Genomic DNA, 17,098 nt, shown 5'->3' on the forward strand with positions numbered 1-17,098 from the left:
TGAGATTCGAGACAGATTAATGAATACAATGCAGTAGCATAATATATGTGAAATGGTGAGACGTTTGGCGTCTTCACAAACAGAAACATACATACAGTTTGATACAGAAGATTCGGTGGAACATTATGAGTACATGATTAGAATGCTTACTTGGCAATGCAAGTAGTGGTGATTGTACATAAATCGAGACAACAATGGTTAGGGAGAAACAGACAGAAATATTGTATGGTAGAAGTTGCGTTCCTTGAGAGAGAGAGAAAATGGGATGCTCTTGTTTTTGTCTTGTCCCTTCCAATGGAATGACTCACACACATGAGTGCTTGAAAGAGACCGCGATCAGTGCGACGCATCTCTTACAAGGTTGTGTTAATAACAAAAAAGAATTAGCACACCGGTGCAGAGATAGGTTAATTAAGTACAGGCTGCTAATGAATTTGTAAAATTCACGATTGTGTTATATATACAGGACGTACAAAGCCCAGATAATAAAATGTGCTTTCCCCACACTTGATTAAGGAGACATAATGTATTATTGCATAAGGGAGGGAAGTTATGTAAAAATTAAAAAGTTTCTCTTGACAGGAATAATGGGGACGTAGTGTAGAATTAATTGAAAAATTACTTACGATCTCAGGTAGGATAAAACGTTAAATAAGTGCTATCCTGCCTACATGGGATAAGAAAACAGCTATATTTTTAAGTAAAAGACAATAATAAGAGTTACTGGATTTCTCTCGACAGTGAATAGTTAAAGAAAGGTAAAAAGAGATTCCCTTTGCAGTAACTGTCGTGAAAAAATTGAATCCGTTTTTTCTTGACAATCCTTCACAACGTTCAGGATAAGTGAGGGGGAGTGGTAAGCAGGCGGCTGAGTTTGTGGTTCACTTTTTTCTGTAAGTATGTTTGATTATTACTTGTGTCCGGCGAATTGCCTGTGTTGTCTGTGTCAGGAATGTCAGAGAGGCTCTTTTTTATATAATTCGAGTACATTCTTTAGTAACGTAACCTTTGTAGAAATTTTGAGAGGGAACTGAGGTGATGACAAGGCATACAGAGGAGCAATATGTGCCTTTACCGAGGGTATATCATTGAGGTAAGCTGAGCACTCTCCATGTTGTCACTTCCCCCAGCCAAGTTTTCCATTTTGTAACGAGCCGGTTCATTTGGTATGCTAGTTTGATCCTTTCATATTTTTGACATCCAAGGTTTAATCCAGTCAATATTTGGTTAAAGTGTAGCCTGATTGTTTGGAAATAAGTTTTTTGCAAAAATTGTAGCTTTTAGAGGCATGTTATTTTTTTTAGTTTTATGGGTTTTTGTATAGCTTTCAGCATTGTGTCTTGTACCTGACCGCGTGGTCCTTAAGGGTGTGCATTAAGTTTCATGTATGTTGAATTTTAAGTAGTCTATTTTTAAATAAAATTGTAAAACCCTGCCTGATCTTGATGGAACTTAGCTTCAGTGTTTGCTGGTAGTGCTCTTCAGTTCTGACTGTCCCAGCCCCATACCATCAAGGACTTAGAACCCTCCCAGTCGTGGGGAAAAATTCGAGAGATTTGGTCCCTCGAACCGGATGGTCAGTATCAGTGAGCATCAGGAACGTCTAACAAGTAATGGTTTTTCGAGTTGGCTGAGGAAGTGGCGAGAGTGACAAGGGCATAATAGAGTTTCAGAGAATATGGTGATCATTGTTTTTTCGCAGCACGAAATTTTAGTGTGACTTGAAGTAACTTGCAGGTCAGTTCACTGGTTGCTTTACTGACAGATGTGGTGGCAGAGGCCTATCGTGAACTGATCTATCGTCCTGTTATCAGATGATACATTCGAACAAAATGGCAGCAGAGATGAACCTCATTTTATCCACAAATAGGAAGTACAGAGACATTAGAAAAAGTATCGATTTTTGGAGTTCAGGTTTTAATCGTAAATATTCTAGAGGGAACCAGTGCCCCAGTTTGTGCTCACTGTGGTGGTCAGCTATCTGTTGAGCACATGCTGGTGCACTGTCCTAAATTTAATCGCCTTAGGGCAAAGTACTTACAGACTGGGAAGACTATTTTAGAAATTTTAAATGATGATGTTGAGGTAGATAACCATATGGGTTATCTGAAAGAATCTGGTTATTTTAATGAGATATGATCTTAGTATATTTAATAAAGATGTTAGTCATATTTATTCTTATACTAAGTATATATTTTGAATATAAAAGTTTAATATATACTTATTTTTTGTTGGTTCTATCTAATCTCATTCTTCATTTTTACGTTCATATTTTAACACTGAATTGTACTAGTATATCATCATTCGCCTATTCGTTATCAGTTGTATCATTAATTTATATATTTCACCTTCACTATGGCACTGAACAATCCTGATAGGTTTCGGTGCTTGGTCTTCAAGACCTAAATTTCATAACCAATCAATCAATCAATCCAACAGTTATACCACATACCCCTGTATGAACCAAGATTTTGCGTCTCCGACATGCTGGATGACCCAGTAACAAAGTATTACCCAAAGCAGCCCCTCGTGTTGTAGGAGGTGCAAAAGAAACGAGCAGGTAAAAGTTACTGCTGGTTTATTATAGATTCAGGCAGTTTATATAGCGGCCGACTGGCGCCGAACTGCGGAGGACAATGAGATTGAGTGTGACCTGAGGTAAAAAACAATTAACAATAATATACAGCGAGCAAGTACAATTTACAATAAAAAAACATACAGAATTCCAATATGGATATAATCTTGATGACTGCGAATAAAGAAACACATGATTCATAATTTATGACAGTTGAACAAATACATGTAAAGTTTAAATGGTAGAAAATGTGTGACCTCGCACATTAGGCGTAGCGAATTGTGTGGCAAAGAAAGTGGGAAGTCACCAAAGAAAACTTGCTCAGCGGAGACTTAATTAATGACGCATCCAAAGGAGACTCCGCTGACGGTGATGTGGTGACTTTACAAATACTCCCCCCCAAGATGTGGGACACGTCTGACTAATCTGTATATCTGCTGGGACACTGAAGGGTGCCACGGCTTCTTGAGGACAATGGAGGGGCGCCCTGAGCATGGGGCTGCTGGGCTGCTGGTGCGGGCAGGCCCTTCCTGGGATGGCCACGTACCCGCCATTTGCGGGGGCCTGGCTGTGGCGAAGGGTAGCTGGGCAGGGGTTGCGCCTAAACGGTGACGCCTGTGCTCTCCTCCAGGAAAAAGAACGGGCTTTAACTGGTCTACTGAAACCCAATCGTTCCTCCCAGGGAGTGCCAGTAGGAACGCCTTGCTGTTCCGCTCCAGCATCGCGGAAGGGCCCCTGTAGGCCTGGTCAGTGGCGGGGTGGACGGCGTCGACCCTGACGAAGACGTGGGTGGCGGATGACAGTTCTGGCGGTGTGAAGGTGGCCGACCTGCCGGTGTACGTGCGCTTGCAAGGGACAAACTTGCCGACCACATCGCGGAGCCTCTGCAGTGATGGGATGGGGGGATCTTCTGTCACAAGTTTGCCTGGGACCACGAGGGACTCTCCGTAGGTTTTTTCGGCTGCGGACTGGGTGCCGTCGGCTCTGGGGCGGTTCTCAAACCGAGGAGGACCCACGGCAGCTGATGTTTCCAGTCCTCGGTGGTGCAGCGGGCCATGAGGGAAGCCTTCAGGAGCCTGTGGAACCACTTGACCAGGCCATTGGCCGCCGGGTTGTATGCCGTGGTGGTATGATGCGTGGTTCCCAGCTGCTGAGCCAGGGCGGACCATAACTTGGACAGAAAGGCAGGGCCCTTGTCGGTTGTGATGTGGTCCGGGGGGACGCCGTGCATTACGGCTGACCCAACTGTCATTAGCAGGGCCTCGGCGCATGCGCTGGCGGTGGCCTCTTGCATCGTGTGGCTTCGGGCCACCTTGTTGAGCGGTCTACCACCGTCAGGAGGTATCTGGACCCACCTGATGAGGGAAGGGGCCCGACAACGTCGACATGAATGTGGCCAAAACGGCACACTGGCTGCGGGAACTCGCCTATCCCGGACTGTGTGTGACGACCCACCTTGCTGGTTTGGCACTGCAGGCACTGTTTCGCCCAGGACGTGGCGTCCTTCTGCACCCTGTGCCAGACGAACTTCTTTGACAGCAGCTTGGCTGTAGTTCTGCCAGAGGGATGTGAGGCCGTAAATTATGTCGAATATCTGGCGGCGGCGTGAGGCTGGAACCAAGGGGGCGGGCTGACCCGTACTGATGTCGCAGAGGAGACTTGGGCCTCCGGGGTGATGGTCACGTCCCGCCACTTAAGGGACGTGATGGCGGTGCAATGGCTGGGGTTTCTGGGTCAGCGGCCTGTTCCTGGCAAGGTCTTCGTAGTTTACCCCAAGCTGCACTGCGTTCAGCTCGACTCTGGAGGGCGTCTGCTACGGGATTTTTCCTGCCGGGAGGTACCTGACGAGCAGGTGAATTTGGCTATGGCTGAGAGGTGGCGCTGCTGCCTGGAAGACCATGTGTCCCCTGCTTAGTGAAGGCGTGAACCAGTGGCTGGTGGTCCGTGAAGATTGTGAAGGGCGTCCCCTCCAGGAGGAACTTGAAGTGCCGGACTGCGCGGTACATCGCGCAGAGTTCCCTGTCGAAGGTGCTGTAGCGGGTCTCTGCAGGGTTGAATTTCTCACTGAAGAAGGTGATGGGCTGGGGGGCGCCGTTGATGACCTGCTCCAGGACAGCACCACAGGCAACGTTGCTGGCGTCCGTTGTCAGCTGGAGGGGGGCCTTGGGATCCTGGTGTGCCAAGGAGGTTGCCTCAGCGAGGGCGGCCTTCATCAGGGAGAAGGCCTGCTGCTGGCTAGGTCCCCAAGACAGGGACTTTGGTTGGCCTTTGAGAACTTCCGTCAGGGGGGGCCATGGTGTGTGCGACCCCGGGGATGAACCGCCTGTAGAAGTTCACCATCCCCAGGAACTCCTGGACGGCCTTGACAGAGGTGGGGCTGGGGAACCTGGTGACGGCTGCTACTTTTGATGTGAGTGGGCGGACGCCTGCCGGGGATACTTCGTGGCCCAGGAAGTCGGCTTTCTGGACGCCGAAGGTGCATTTGTCAAAATGCACGACAAGGCCATTCTCTTGGAGGTGCTGCAGGACTGCCCGAATGTGCTTTTGGTGTTCACTGTGAGACCTGGAAAATATGAGGATGTCATCAACGTAGCAGACGCAGAATTTCAGGTCCCCGAGGATGCTGTCCATGAGCCGCTGGAAGAGTCGCCCACGCCATTCCTCAATCCGAAGGTGGAGAAGGCGAACACGAGGACCCGAACGGTGTGATGATGGCGGTCTTTGGTATATCCTCTGGTGACAGGTACCTGGAAAGTATGATTTTAGAAGGTCTAATTTAGTGAATACCTTGGCTCCGTGAAAGGAGGCCGTGAGGTCTTGCATGTTCGGCAAGGGGTAGTGGTCAGGCTCCGTTGCAATGTTGAGACGCCTGTAGTCACCGCAAGGTCTCCAGGAGCTGTCCGGTTTCTGCACCATGTGGAGGGGGAGGCCCACGGACTGGAGGCCTTTTGCAGATTCCATCCGCTCCATCTCTCACGAATGCCTTCTTCGCCTCCTGAAGGCGCTGTGGGGAAGCTTGAACTTCGCATGTGTTGGGTGGCCTTAAGTTGTTATGTGATGGTATATGCCATGTTTGGCTGGGGCCCCAGGGACTTGGCGTAGTTCGGGCTTGAACACTTCAGGAACTCCGTCAGCAGGTGTCATGCGTGCTGGTGGGGGCGATGGAGCTGATGGTGGGTGCCTTGGGTCCCGCTGTTAACGGGAGAGACTGGCAGGAGTCAGTGTCGAGGAGCGCTTACGCCCACGCCGACTAGCAGGCCGAAGTGCTCAAGGAAGTCAGCACCCAGGAGCGGGGTCCCTTGACGTCCGCGCGATGAAGTCCCAGGAGTAATTCTGGCCCAGGATGGAGATCGACAGGGGCCTGATGCCGTAGGAGAGGATGGGGATTCATTGGCGGCCATCAGGAAGGCAGCTGGGTCTGGTTTCTGGTTGCAGTCCTCCTGGATGCTGGGAAGATCGATCTAAAGGCCCCTGTGTCGACCAGCATCATCCTGCCGGAGACGGTGTCGCAGACGTAGAAGCCTACTGGTTTTGGGCCCCTGGGTTTTTCAGTTGCCATGGCGGTTTGTCCTGCTGGCCGCCACCACCCCCGTTTTTTGAACGGGCGAAGGAGCAGGGCGGCAGGCAGTTTCGGGCGTCTTTGCCGAACCTCTTGTGGTAGTGACACAGGCCCGGGGAACTCCATCTGTTGTAGGGCGGTGGACGTCTCCTGGCGATGACGTTGACGTCCTGCTCCGTTTCTTCTTCCTGTTGGATGGAGCTGACTGACTGTGTGGGCGCTGTTAGCCGCTGCGTGGCCTTCATGCAGTCCATGAGGTGCTGCGCTGTTTGGATGAGGTCGTCGAGAGGCATGGTGCAGGGGTGAGGAATGTGGGTGCGGACCTCCGGGAGGAGCTGGCGAAGGTAGATCTCCCATGACAGGCTTATTTCCTGCCGCTTTTTCCTGCCGTCTTGCGAAAGTCTGGTAGTGAAAGGAGGTCCTCGACCATGCTCCATGCATCTACCGCATTGAGGTCATGCCGTGGGTTGATGGCAATGGTCGATGGCACGGGCGACCCGCTTGGCGATTGGTAGGGAGCACGTTTCGAGGAGGGCCTTCTTCGCGACGCTGTATGTGAGGGGGTGTGTGCTGGGCACCCACATGTTGAGTTTTCTGTATACCTCCTCCGGGAGGGCGTTGAGGGCCGTGTCGGCCTGCAGAATTTCGTCTGTCAGGTGCGCTACCCTGAAGTGGCTCGACCCTTCTCCACGCAGCCACATCGTTGGGTTCCCCTGTATGAAAGGTGGCAACTTTAGGGACAGGGCGGCCTCTGTCGACTGTGTTGCCGGGCCATGGAGTGTTCGGGCGCAGGCATGGGTGTGGAGGTGCGGGGAGGGCCTCGGTGCGGGACGGGCGCGGGTGAGATGGGAGGAAGGTAGACCATTTCCGAGTCCGCTTTTTCAGCGAGTTAACTGCAGGAAGGAGGGGATGTCCGCATCCATGCTCGCTCTTTGCCCTCTTACTGGAGTGGGGTACGCCATTCCAAAACGCACTTCCGTGCGTCGTGTGAGTCTGTTAGTGACGCTGGTGATTTTGCGATGAGAGTAAGCACGCTCAGACACTGGTTACAGCGCCGTGTTTAGTCCGCTAAGAGCGTTGGAGAGTTCCTGGAGCCAAGACTGAGTCGCCCTTTGTCGGTCCGCTAATGGCTCCGGGATACTCCGGGGGGTCACCACTGTAGGAGGTGCAAAAGAAACGAGCAGGTAAAAGTTACTGCTGGTTTATTACAGATTCAGGCAGTTTATATAGCGGCCGACTGGCGCCAACTCGCTGAAGACAATGAGATTGAGTGTGACCTGAGGTCAAAAAAAAATTAACAATAATATACAGCGAGAGAAAGTACAATTTACAATACAAAAACATACAGAATTCCAATATGGATATAATCTTGATGCCTGCGAATAAAGAAACACACAATACATAATTTATGACAGTTGCACAAATACATGTAAAGTTTAAATGGTAAAAAATGCGTGACCTGGCACGTTAGGCGAGCTTAATGTGTGGCGAAGAAAGTGGAAGTCACCAAAGAAACTTGCTCAGCGGAGACTTAATTAATGACGCATCCAAAGGAGAGAGAGCGCTGACGCGATGTGGTGACTTTACAGTGTAACCAAAAATGGTTCTGTAAAAAGTTCTACCCCCAAGAGATAAATCCACATCTGTGTATCCCAAACCTGTAACCTATTGCTTGAACGTCACATACTATCTCTTTTTAGCAGGTCTCAAAGAATGATCGGAGAACATCGATCGGAGCAGCTCATAATTCATCAAATTAATAGAGGCGCCTGTATCAATAAGAATCCTAATAAAAACGCCCTGTGGAGTGAAAGTAAATACAGAGTTAAGTTTAATATTGTAAAAGCAGGAGCTGTAGTAATTGCATCCTAAACCAGTAAACGTCTTCTTGATAAAAACAGAAGTATTAAAATATGAACCATCATTTCTGGTAACAAGAACATCTAAAAAGGCAATTGATTGTTCACCTCTTTTCTACAGTAAACTTAATGTTGTTATGGTTAGAAATGGCAAATGCTACACAAGAGTCAACATCAAAGTCAATTTTAAATAAGGCGAAGGTGTCGTCAATATACCTAACATAAAAAAGTGGGTGAAACCTGAGTGGACATTCATCTAACATGCGCTCTTCCAGTGACCACATGAAGATGTTGGCAAAATTAAATATATAAGTTGGACTCAAAGGGAAAACCCATGGCTACACTGTCAGTTTCTTTCAAAAGAGTTCCATCAAAAACAAAGGCAGTATCCCTCACTGCCAGCTCTAAAAAAGTTTTAAAAAATGTTTGACTAAAATTGTTAAAAACAGCTGATGGTAACTTTTTGAGTAATTTATTCATTATTCAACAGATCCCTGACAATGTAATAAAGAAATTATATGAAATGTTGGAAATGAGAAATATGTTTGAGTTAATATATATATATATATATATATATATATATATATATATATACATTATGTATATATGTTACAGTCAACATCATGCAATCAGTCTTTACACGAAATGACTGAAATTTCAGTCATCACGCGTAATGCACTTAGGGACATTTGATCCCAGGAGCTAGTACTAAACACGGCAAATGTGTTTTTGACCCCCAGGGACTAGTAAATAAACCGCTTTCATTTAAACAGTGTAGGTGACTCAAATGTTTAACATTGGTATTCTTGTGTTTAGGCCTAATAGCTCGGAAGAATTTAATGAAATTAATATGCATTGACTTTTCGTGATGACTGAAATTTCAGTCATTACGATGTAATGACTTTATCTCTGTTGAATTAATTAGAGATCGTGGCAAAGGTCGACCACTGTTACATGGGTCCTTCGGCTGATGAGTTTAATTATTAATTACTCTGATTAATGCAGCCTTGCGATACTGAAGACCCAAGTAATCCTGCCAATTAAGGCTGGAAATTACCCCAAAAGATAGACAGTCAACTTAATTAGATTAGGTCGCCAGTTGGAACTAGGTTACTGAATATTTTGATTTACTATTTACTAATAAATTAAGTATTCTCAGTGATCACCCACCCAGTCCAACACAATGGATTCTACCGAGGAAATCTACATGAGCCAATAACAGCTCTCCAATTCGTCCCCTTTCAGACACGGTAAAATCTCCCTTACGTTCACTTCTATGACGCAACAGCTGATAGCTCTAGTACATAGTTTTCTAGGTTATTAAAGGCTATTCCTCTTCCAAACAAAGGTAAGATCAGGACTCAAGGCTTGCCTGAGGATTACTTATAATTAACCTCTCCCTAATTCTTAATTACTGTAAGGGGAATATCTTATACAATCTCACTATGCAACACTAATTATACTTCATATACTCAACTTCACATTACAGGAAATATGGTTCCACCAGGGTCTTTAGTCAATGGCTGAGGAGGGGGAAATTAAAATAAAAGAAATACAGTGGGAGAAATAACAAAGGAACGGCGAGTAAAGGTCATTCGCAGACTTACCTTCACATAGGCTGCTTGCGTGTACTTGCAACGGCTGCCTGGGGTCTGTGAAAAACGCATAACGTCGGTTCCACTAATAAAATGAAGGACAAAGGACAGAGTGAGCAGGAGCACTAACAATGATGTGCTCTGCAGGACGGCCAGTTTCTCTCTGGCCTGGGACGACCTGTGTTCTTTGAGGGCTTGGCATGTTATTTTCCATCCAGCCCTCCATAGCCTCCGGCAGTCTGAAAATGACGAAAACATCGCCGATACATAGTATAGAGAAAAGCAAAGCTTAAGGACACCCTCACTAAAGGTGGCCTGGTGAAAACCTCCCTGTTGGATAGGTCTCTAATACTAACTTATGAGCTGTTAGGAACAGTTGAATTTTAAACACAACAACCAGCCTGCCTCCCTCTCTACTTTCCACAGAGAAAGCTTTTCCCTGGCTTTGTCTTTCTTTTGGTTTTGATTATATTTCTACTAAAGTAATGCAGAGAGGTCGAACAGCAGAATATTTATAAAAGCTCCCCCCCCACCTTAAGAAGGCCTTCACTCCCTTTTGGGAGTGAAGGTCTGTACTAAGCAAGCTGTTCGCTTCGATTAATTTACTCTTTTCCCCTGAGCAGAGTTGTCCCATGCAACCTAACTAACTACAGATCTACCTAACTCTAGAAAGGATACAAGTTACGTGCAACCTCTTATGATCGTGATGTTCAGACCTAGCCAAATGGTACATTCCATGGTATCTCCTATGACCTAACCTACTAGAACACAGCCGTAGCACCAAGCGTAAAGGATAATGAACTAGCTAAGCTACAAGGTTACAAGTATACAATGTCTTGCACAACAATTTGTAATTACTGTTCTGTACATGGTTTTGCCTCATATGATAAATGCTTGCCTCACTGAGGTCTTAGGCCATGCGTGTCATGAGCTCAGTGGCTCTCTTCTTCAATAATTAGAATGGCTGGTTTTCAATTACAATGTACTTACGTGGTTACTGCTGCTCGTTGTAAGGTGTAAGTGACAAGGTTACTGTTATGATGTACTCAATCTGGTCTAGGCTGTTAATGAGACAGAGCCCATGCTGGCTACCTCCTCTGTTCAGGCGCCAGGATCACTCTGAGATGGAAAGGCACTGTGCCAAGAGGCACGAGTGCCAGGATGAGCTCATGGCTCTAGCAACTACTTGGCCCTCTTCCGCCCTTTCTTCTTCTTCTTCTGGTTCCTCCAAGGCCTATCTATGTCAGACCTAGGAGGTAATAAGGGCACTGACCCTGGGAAAGGCCAGAGGGGCTAGCAGGTGCAAAGTAAGGGGTAACTTCAGAAGCTACAGGAGGGCTCCCTACTCCAGCTGCTGCGACAACCAGAGCAAGAGTGATCTCAACCTCTGCATCCAGGAGGCCAGTTCCTGGTCTCCCAGAGAAGGTGTAGCAGTTTGATCCACCATGGGTTCATCCTCTGGGGATGGATTTGGTGAGGAAGAAGTGTCAGGTGCCGGAGGCTCACAGGTTGCGAGGATGATTGTCGTGATGGATCCTGGATCTCCTTGGGGAGGATCCGACTCATGATCTGGATTTGGCACAGGGTCCTCTTTGAGTGGTGGTGAGCTGGACGGAGTGTGGCACTGCTCAGCGCTCGCAAGTGGCATTGGCAGCGATTGAGGGTCAAGCATGCCTGACGAGGGGTCTGGAGGCGCAATACCTTGTGGATGGCTTGAGTTGGGCTGAGACAGAGATTCCTGTCCCAGCTGGAGGTCAGAGCCTCTTGGAGAGTCTGAAGAGAGCGTCCACTGGGCGTTGCTGACTTGGGCAGCCCTCCCAATTAATGGAGTGGCCTGTCACCTTGAACGCTCTACAGTGTTACTGCTTCGCAGGAATGTCCCTTCTCGGAGAGGGAGGACCTCGTTGCTGGCCATCCTTCCGCGGAGAGGGAGGACTAGGCCTAGAATGGTTTTGTGTGGGCCCGTTCTGCTGGCCACTTGGTGAGCAGAAGGTGGTTCCTCTTCTTTGGGAGGCACACCAGTCAAAGTGGCTGTGCCTTGATACATTGCTCCCACAGTCTGGGCCTCCGTGAAGGAGGTGGCGTGGTTGCGAAGTGGCACTGGGGAAGGGCTTCCTCAGAGGAGGTCCCAACCCAACAGGAAATCCACTCTGGGCCGAGTTCCACCCACCACACCAAGGTGGTGGGGTAGCGTGCCCCAAGGTGTTGTAACCTGGAGCTTGACTCTGGGAACGGTTGTGGTGTGGCCCTCTATCCACTTCATCTCCCACTGGGTGTGCTCGTCAACCGTGGCACTGGCTGGTACTTGGGCCTGGGAAATCAGGCTCACGTCTGCTGCAGTGTTGACCGTGACCGGAAGGGCCACTGGCAGGCTAGAGCCCTTAAGGGGGGCCACTGAGATGAACTGGGTCCCCAGTCTCTCGGGGTAAAGTATCTTCTGTGGCCCGTCCGTGGAGAATGAGGTGTTAATTAGGTTGACGAACTTGGTGGTGGGGACATGATGTGGACAGGCCGGATGTCCAGCACTGTAGTGGCTGGTAGCACCACAGGATTGGCACAGGCCCTTTATAGGGGCTTGGTGACCGGCAGTGACGGTTGGTGGAGAGGGTTGAGTGGATGTAGAGGGAGAGGAGTTCTGGTTATTATTAGGAGGCTGCTTACTAGTGCCTAGCTTGTAGCGGCACTCAGCTTCAGTGTGCCCCAACCTCTTACAGTGGGTGCAAGTAGGCTTGCTAGGCAGTCCTTTCTTCGGGCGAGTTGAGCCTGAGAGGTACCTGGGTGGCACTATGCGCCGCTGAGATGCTGTGGGACTGGTTAAAATTAGGTTTCCCATGAATCGGCCATGGCAGGCTTCCATAAGGGTAATGGGCTGCTTTATTATTGAGATATATATACAGCAAGGGGCCCAGGCACGCATTGGTAAAAATCCTCCAGCATGGTCCGATTGAAAAGGTCCTCGAACATAGTGCACGACAAGGAGTCGAACCAGTGGGTACCAGACTGGGTCTTGTGACAGGCCCATTCAGTCCAGGACCAGCCAACTTCCTTGGCAAGATCTCAGAACCGCTCTCCATTTCTCCGGGTTATTTCAGTAGACCTTCATGATGACTCTATGCACTTCAACCATGTCGCCTCTGGCTCTTCTCCAATGAGCGGGGCTGCCTTAGCCTTGCCTTCCATGTGCTGGGCAAGCACTAAGGCCCTCTCTGTCTTAGTGGTGTTGTAGTTCTCAAAGAGTGCCTCTATTTCCTCCAACCATGCTTCTGGCTCTTCCTCAGTCCACTTAGGGACAAGGGAATTAATGCTCGAGATCGGAGCATTTGGTGCAGCAGGTGTGAGGTTGGAGGCTTGTTGTACAGCATTTTCCCTTCTAGCTTTTTCCAGCTTGAGCTCCTTTTCTTTGAGAGCTAGCTCACACTGTCTTCTCCGTTCTTCTCTTTCATTTTCCAGCTGCCTCTGTTCTTCTTCATACCTCCTCCATTCGGTTTGTGTTCCGCCATTCCAGTTTTCTTCCTCTGCTTGGCCAAGTCATCCAGCTGTTCCTTAACCTACTTGGTGAGGTCTAATCCCGTGAGACTTGCCTCCCAGTTCCATGAAGGCTCTGTGATTATCTGTCGCCATGGTTCTGGTGGGTAAGGGCGTCTATCTGGGTTGAATGGACGTACTTGGGCAGCGAGGAAGTGTCCCTCAGATTTGGGTGACACTTCAGTGGTGTGGCACCTTTTCAGTAAGGTGGCAGTAGTTGAGTGTGCTGTAAAGGTCACACTGATGGCACTCAGTATCTCTATGTACTGGTGTAACTTATGTAGTCACAAAAGGACTTTTTCTTCTGTGTTCCTTTTTTTCTGTTTTTTTTTGGTGGCACTATGGTGCCAGTGCGTTCCTAGGAATAACACTTGACTTTGAGTCCAACTAATTTGTAGTCAAGAGAAAATGCACTCTGCCCAAGCAGAGTGTAACTAATAAGTGGAGAGAAAGGGAAGGTAAAAGAAAGAGATAGGTAAGCCATTCAGTTTAGGACAATGCTTCAAATTAGCAGCACTGTGAAAGGAAATAAATTGTGGTTGCTTTTGGCCCTCCTGGGTGACTAGTTCCAAGTAGCAGCTGTTACTTCCTTTTCATGCAGAGGGAGGAAGGCTACTTTTTATGCTCAGGTCTGGATAAAAGACCCCACCCATGACCAACAGTTTTCTATACCTGTGATTTTAGCTTAACTTGTCCTCATCTATCTGCGGGACAGAGGTGTTTTTTTTATTTTAATAAATTATTCCTATGTCTGCCCGTTCTTTCGATGAAGACGGTGCATGTACACTTCTGGAGTTCAGGTTAAATGCTTACTTGAATGGATAAGGAAGAGAGAGAGAGAGAGAGAGAGAGAGAGAGAGAGAGAGAGAGAGAGAGAGAGAGAGAGAGAGAGAGCCAGTGTTCTTACTGCCTGAGTAAAAAAAATTAAATTATGGTAAATGCACAATAGCAGGGTTCTTAATTTGAAACACGATTTCTCGGGCTGTTTTAAGGGATTGTCTTAGCAATCTTAACTTTCCCTGTTGTCCCTGAGTCGTAAGTCTTACACTGAGAAGTATGGTTAAATTATGAAGTTCTTTTTCTTTTATATAATTCCCTGCGACAGTGTATTTTGTATAGGAACTTTTTTATATGTCCTAAATAAGTTATTCCCTGACTAAATTATTACTTGCTTTCATCTGTTGTATGGAATCCTATGCCTAATTTCCCTGTAATATTGAAGTCAATTTTTCCTAAGAGTTTGTTATTAGTATGATTACTACGCTCGGCAAAAGTAGTTCAGTGGAGCAAATGAGGCAGAGGACGCTACTGGACTCATGGCGTCACACGGTAAAACAATATCACACAATAACAACAAGGGGTTTTAAGATGGCAGACTGGGGAGTGGTCAACCCATTCCAAAATGTCGGACGAGTCCCATGATAACACAGCTGCAGCGTTTGATTCAAACAGACGGCTGGAAACAGACTGGCGGAGAATACACAACTTCCCGATTCCTCGCTGTTTATTTCACAATAAAAGCATGAAACACTTAAATTCCTCTTACAAAACGAAAGAAGCTGATGTGGGAATACAAGTTTTAATTAAATATACCAACAATGCAAGTTATTGTACGTTATGGAGATGGAAAACGAATTTACTAGGATCTACGCTTTTTTTTTCTTTCTCGCGCCAAATTAGCCGCTCCAAGCACCCGCCATGCTTACTGTGAGGCTGTTCGAGGATGCAAAGAAATGGACCTGTGAACATCCTGGACGGCTGGAATTTACGTTACTGAAACTACAAATTACGAAAGTTACCCCGCTATCGCTTGCTTTGCAATATTAATGGCAAGGAAAACGATATGATTCTGCAGTATGGAAGTTTATTAACTTGATCACTTTAGTCGGTGGCCCCTCTGTAGTGATGAACGGTTGCTGGTTTGGAAATTCTATGGACTTTGTAAATTTGTCTGTCCTGTCCTATGAGAGAAATGCTAGGCACACGTTTTCCATTCTGTCATGCAATAGCTGTAGTTTAAAGATAAAAATCATGCATTAATCCTTGGCCGGGAATAGCAAATATTAAATCCTTTACTCATTAACTTACATGACCTTGGGTGGAATGGCAAACCTGGTATCTGAACTCTGCAAATGTGTTTCTTTAAAATTTTTGTAAATTGTAAATTATAGCTGCTTTCATTTACTGCACTCCCCTACCTACTCAAATTCTTATAACATTGGTATTCTTTATATTACTTACCTTGGCCTGAATCCTTCTTTTTGAAGAATTTAGCATGAAATTAATATGATCTGACTTTTCTCATTGAAATTGTTTGTAGTTAATTTGATTCCAAGTTCTTTATCTCTGTGAATTAATTAGAGATCGTGGCGAAGGTCGACCACTGTTACGTTGGGTCCTTCGGCTGATGAGTTTAATTATTAATTACTGCTTGATTAATGCAGCCTTGTGATAACGAAGCCCAAGTAATCCTACCACTTGACTGAAATTACCCAAAAGATAGACAATCAACTTAATTAGATTAGGTCGCCAGTCGGAACTAGGTTACTGAATATTTTGATTTACTATTAATTAAGAGCCTCGATGGCTTGGTTGGTAGAGTGGCAACCACAGACTTCATAGAAGCCTGTGGCGAGGTTCAATCCCCAGCCCGACCAGTCAGAGGCGGAAACTTTGCTATCCGTGTAGACATCCCAGGATTACGATGTAATCACGGATAGTTGCTGAAAGCAAATGGATGTTACAGACTAATACACACATAAACAAAGCCACTCCAACATCTTCTAAAAACATAACAGACACCTCACACGCCTCGAACTGTTGGACTACCCGCCCAGTTCTCCTCGTGCTGCTGGGAGAAAGGGAGCGGGGGTTTGTAATACATGTACACGCGTTAGGTACCGGGGTCTAAAGCGATGTCAGGCAGGGCAGCCTATCAAGGTTGGCCTACCCCACCGCCAAATCAAAAGTCCTTCCAAAGAAGGCACCGTGTTTACCCCATATAAAAATGGGTATAAAAGCACGTTAAAACGAAGAAGAATAAATTAAGTATTCCCAGTGATCACCCACCCAGTCCAACACAAATGGATTCTACCGAGGAATCTACATGGGCCAATTACAGCTCTCCAATTCATCCCGTTGTACACAGTAAAATCTCTCTTACGTTAACTTCTATGACTCAAACAGCTGATAGCTCTAGTATGTAGTTTTCTAGACTATTAAAGGCTATTCCTCTTCCAAACAAAGATATGATCAGGTCTCAAGGCTTGCCTGAGGATTACTTATAATTGACCTCTCCTAATTCTTAATTACTGTAAGGGGGAATATCTTATACAATCCCACTAGGTAATACTAATTATACTTCGATACTGACTTCATATTACAGGAAATATGGTTCCACCAGGGTCTTTAGTCAATGGCTGAGAAGGGGGAAATTAAAATAAAAGAAATACAGTGGGAGAAATAAATAAAGGAACAGTGAGTAAAGGTCATTCGCAGACTTACCTTCACATAGGCTGCTTGCGCGTACTTGCAACGGACGCCCGGGGTCTGTGAAAAACACGTAACGTCGGTTCCAATAAGAAAAAAAAAAAGGACAAAGGACATAGTGAGCAGGAGCACTAACGATGATGTGCTCTACAGGACTGCCGGTTTCTCTCTGACCTGGGATGACCTGTGTTCTTTGAGGGCATGTCATGTTATTTTCCATCCAGCCCTCCATAGCCTCCGGCAGTCTGAAAATGACAAAAACATCACCGATACATAGTACAGAGAAAAGTAATGATTAAGGACACCCTCACTAAAGGTGGCTTGTGAAAACCTCCCTGTTGGATTAGGTCCCAATAGTAACTTACAAGTTGTTAGGAACGGTTTGAATTTTGAACAGAACAACCAGCCTGCTTCCCTCTCTACTTTCTTCACAGAGAAAGCTTTTCCCTGGCTTTTGTCTTTTCTTTGGTCTTGATTATATTTCTACTAAAATACT

The sequence above is a fragment of the Macrobrachium rosenbergii genome, chromosome 51 (genome assembly GCF_040412425.1).
Source record: "Macrobrachium rosenbergii isolate ZJJX-2024 chromosome 51, ASM4041242v1, whole genome shotgun sequence".
Taxonomy (NCBI): Eukaryota; Metazoa; Arthropoda; class Malacostraca; order Decapoda; family Palaemonidae; genus Macrobrachium; species Macrobrachium rosenbergii.